Genomic DNA, 5,046 nt, shown 5'->3' with positions numbered 1-5,046 from the left:
GCTTTTATTCTTGTTGGGAAGACAGTAATAAAGCAAATAAATAAATAAAATGACTAAAGGTAGTGATATTAAAACAAGATAAGACAGAAAGTGATTGGAAGGGGAGCGGGTAGTTACCTTTGTTAAGACCATCTGGGGAAGTATTACTGACAAGGTGACTTTCGAGTTGAGAGCTCAGTAATGAAAAGCAGCCAGCCATGTGAAGAAGCTCTGAGGGAGAATGTTGCAGAAAAAGGTGAGAATAGGCTTCATTTATTTATTCAAGGAAGAAGAAAGGTCAGTATGGCTGGAGAATATTGAACATTGACAAATATAGTGTCAGACCAATCACAGATATTCATAGAGTACAAATCATTTAGAGCATTGTAGACAAGGGTGAGAAGTTTGAATTTTATTCTAACTCCAGTGAGAAAACATTGGGAAGGTTCTTAATCAAGAAAGTGACAAGATACACATTTTTGAAAGGTTTCATGACTGTGATTATGGATTGAATTGTGTCCCCAAAAGTATCTCCTGTAAATTCTAACTCTTATACTTGTGGAGGAAACCCTGGTGGCATAGTGGCTAAGAGCTACGGCTGCTAAACAAAAAGTCTGCTAACCAAAAAGTCAGCAGTTCACATCCACCAGGTGCTCCTTGGAAACCCTATGGGGCAGTTCTACTCTGTCCTATAGGGTCACCAAGAGTCAGAATCAACTTGATGGCAATGGGTTTTAGGATTATGCTTATGGATGTAATCCCATTTGGGAATAGGCTTTTCTTTGTTATGTTAATCAAATTATATCAGTGTAGCGTGTGTCTTAAACCAACCACTTTTAAGATACAAACAGAGCAGATTAGGCCCAGAAACAAAGAAGCACAATAAGGGAAAGATAGATGCCACAGTTGCACCAAGGAACTGAGGTACAGAAGCTGAAAAGAGACAAGAATCTTCCCCTAAAGATGACAGAGAAAATCTTCCCCTAGAGCTGAATTCAGACTTCTAGCCTCCAAAATGTGCGAAAATAGATTTCTGTTTGTTAAAGGCACTCATTTTGGTATTTCTGTTATAGCGGCACTAAGAAACTAAGATATCTTAGGTGCACCTCACCCAAGCCATGGTGTTTTTAATTGCCTCATAGGCATGTGAAAGCTGGACAATGAATAAGGAAGACCAAAGAAAAACTCATGCCTCAAATTATGGTGTTGGTGAAGAATATTGAAGATACTATGGACTGTCAGAAGAATGAACAAATCTAAGAAGTACGGCCAGAATGCCCCTTAAAAGCAAGGTTGGTGAGACTACATCTTACATTTTTTGGACATGTTATCAGGAGGGATCAGTCCTTGGAGAAGGACATCATGCTTGGTAAAGTAGGTCATCAAAAAAGAGGAAGACCCTCAACGAGATGAATTGACACAGCAGCTGCAACAATGGTCGAGCATAACAATGATCATGAGGATGGCACAGGACCAGGCAGTGTTGCATTCGATTGTACACAGGGTTGATATGAGTTGGAATCAACTTGATAGCACCTAACAACAACAAGAAAAACCTAAGACAGCTACTGTGTAAAGAACAGACTAGGTGAGGAGGGGGGACACCCAGAAGAGAAGCAGAAAAGTCAGTTAGAGCGTCATTACAGTAGTGCAGGGGATAAAAACTCGAAACTTGAAATAGGTGGTAGCAGTGTAGCTGGTGAAAAGTGGTTTGATTCACAATGTATTAGAAGGAAGCTTGAACAGAGCAAACATTAACTGGGCACTGATCAGTGTCTTAAGCATTGTGCTAAGCACAAAGGACACAAGCTCTCGAGGAATAAGTGGCCAGTATAAAAGGCATGCAGATTTTAAAGGACTTATTAGATGACTAAGATTTAGGTGAAACTTTGATACGTCTGATGTACTGTATCATTTCAACTTTCATTTCTAGCCTTTCCTATCATAATTAAAGGTATTGCAGCTTGAAAAATACCCTGAAAAAGCTTTGCACAAATACCAAGACCCAATTCAACTCTACACTGTGCTAGGTACTACAGGACAAGAAAGACCCCACAGGAACCCCACTCTGAGGGGAGGGGAAGAACACACTGATACCACCAAGGAAACCATTTAACTGTGAACAACCAGAATCCTCCTGCAGGGAAGTGGTTGTCTAGTCTTACTAATCACTAGAGGGCACTTGACTCCACTTGTTTACTCCGTAGTTGCTGAGTTAAGGAAGTTCTTTAGCAGTCTCTTCTATTAATCTGGGAGCCCTGGTGGCGCAGTGGTTAAGAGCTTGCCTGCTAACCAAAAGGTCAGCAGTCCGAACCTACCAGCCACTCCTTGGAAACCTTATGGGGCAGTTCTACTCTGTCCTTTAGCCTCACTATGAGTATTCTGACTGTGAGTAGGAATCTACTTGATGGCAATGCGTTCTACTAGTCTAACTCTAATGCCCTACTCCGAAAAAATACACCTGCCCACCCCATCTAAGAATACCTACCTAGTATACTTGCCTTTTTTTTTAAATCATATACAATTTTTCCTTCATCCTCCCCCCTTTTTTTTTCCTTTATAATTTGTCTATTGAAGAACTAGAGCTAAATGACCTGTAGAGTTTCCCACAGTCTGAATTTTACTGACTACATCCTCATGGTGCAGTCGACTGTGTTCCACTGTCCTTGTCCTCTGTATTTCCTTCAAATTGGCACCTGGATCCAGAAGCTTGATCAGACTCAAGTACTATCAATCCCTTTCCCAAGACTAGAAATGGTGGTGTGTGTTCTTTCTTCAGAAAGCACATAATGTCTCTATGCTGTTGGCAGTCATTGATGCACTGATGCCTGGATCCATTTATTCAGTGGAGATTGCAAAATGTTAGTATTGTAATTAACCACTTCTTTTTCACTTATTGATGGGAATAGTTTTATGAAGTTTTAAGTCATTTACTATTCGGTTAAAAATTTTGGTTACCCAATGGTAAAGATATAGGAAAAGACAAGATATATTCTTTCCCCTTATTTATTAGTTTTCAAGATCACGAATTGGTTTGCTATCATCCCCTGAATGTGACCAATTAGGTTTTAAATATGCAATAATATTTGCATATATTACTATGAAGTCATGGGTTTAAACATATTTGTAGGGTTTCGAATTATTGCAATTATTATCCTTATTGAAGCTCAAATTGTCCCATCTTTGGCCAATGGGAACTTCTTCAAATTGGCTTCCTTGCTATACAGGATGGCAAAGAAGTTCAAGACTCCTTTTGTACATTTCCTGCCTCAGATCTGGAATCAGTCATTTCTTCAAGTTCTGGTTTCTTTCAGAGGTAAACAGTATTTTCAGTTGGACTGCGCAGTGTTTTGTTCTGTTGACATAGGGTCACTATGAGTTGGAAACAACTCCATGACACCTAACAACAGTATTTCAGTATCACAACTCGGGCACTAGGCGGGGAGCTCATAGCTACTGAGTTGGTCGTTGTTTCTACAATGTACTTATTCAACTAGCATTTAATGCTGCTGTGGGTCCAGCACTACCCTGAGCATTTTGCAAAGGTTAATTTATTTAATCTTAATAATGAACCCTGTTTTACAGATGAAGAATTAAGTAATTTGCTCAAGGTCATATAGCTAGTGAGTGGCAGAGCCAAGATTAGAACCTGCAATCTCCTTGCCCACTGTTGTGGATTGAATTGTGTCACCCAAAAATGTGTGTCAACTTGCCTAGGCCATGATTTGAAGTTTTGTGTGATTGTCCACCATTTTGTCACCTGATGTGATTTTCCTGTGTGTTGTAAATCCTGCCTCTATGATGTTAATGAGGCAGGATTAGAGGCAATTATGATAATGAAGCAGAATTCAATCTATAAGATAAGGTTGTATTTTGAGTCAATCTCTTTCGAGATATAAAAGAGAGAAGAGAGCAGAGAGACTTGGGGGACATCCTACCACCAAGAAAGCCGCACTGGGACCAGAGCATGTCTTTTGGACTCAGGCTTCCTGTGCTGAGAAGCTCCTAGACCAGGGGAAGATGGATGATGTCTTGGTCATCCAGTGCTGCTATAAAAGAAATACAAGTAGATGGCTTTAACAGAGAGAAATTTATTTCCTCACAGTAAAGTAGGCTAAAGTTCAAATTCAGGGCATCAGTTCCAACAGGAGGCTTTTTCTCTCTACTGGCCTTCACATAAATCTTCCCCCGGACTAGGAGCTTCTCTGTGCAGGAACCTCAGGTCCAAAGGATGTGCTCTGCTCTAGGCACTACTTTCTTCATGGTTTGAGGTCCCCTCCTCTCTGCTCTCTTCCCTTTCTTCTCTTGTAAGATAAAAGGTGGTGCAGGCCACACTCCAGGGAAGCTCCCTTTACACTGGATCATGGATGTGACCTTAGGTAAGGGTGTTAAAATTCTACCTGAATCCCAAAATGGAGGACAACCACAAAATACTGGGAATCATGGCCTAACCAAGTTGACACATATTTTGCAGGGACACAATTCAATCCATGACAGATGACAAGGACCATCCTCCAGAGCTGACAGAGAAAGCCTTTCCCTGGAGCTGGCACCCTGAATTCGGGCTTCTAGCCTCCTAGACTGTGAGAGAATAGTCTTCTGTTTGTTAAAGCTACCTACTTGTGGTATGGCAGCACTGGATGACTAAGACACACACCATGCTATGTGTCTTCCTGGTTGGCCAGCTTTGGGTCACATGCCCACCCCTCAGCTAGGGAAAAACAAAAAACCTTAACTGGCAGACCTACTACAACCCCCAAAAGACACAAGGGTACTGTTGCCAAATGAAGCAGGAATGAATCCTGGTAGGTCAAAAAACAATAAATTCCTCCTACATCAGCTTCTTTAAAAAAAAAAAAAAAAAATTACTCTGATTCAAGATTATTCAGCTCAATCTTTATTACAGGCATTTCAGTGACTATATTTTGAAAAATGAAATAAAATGATACATGGACATAGTATTAGGATCTCTTACAAAAGTGCCTATCAAGCAAGATTCCATTGCAATTAAGGCCAAGTGGCCCCCCCCAAAAAAAAATAGATTAACACTCCCCAAAGCCTCAGCAA

The sequence above is a fragment of the Loxodonta africana genome, chromosome 9 (assembly GCF_030014295.1).
Source record: "Loxodonta africana isolate mLoxAfr1 chromosome 9, mLoxAfr1.hap2, whole genome shotgun sequence".
NCBI lineage: Eukaryota > Metazoa > Chordata > Mammalia > Proboscidea > Elephantidae > Loxodonta > Loxodonta africana.
This window is presented reverse-complemented; position numbering follows the sequence as displayed.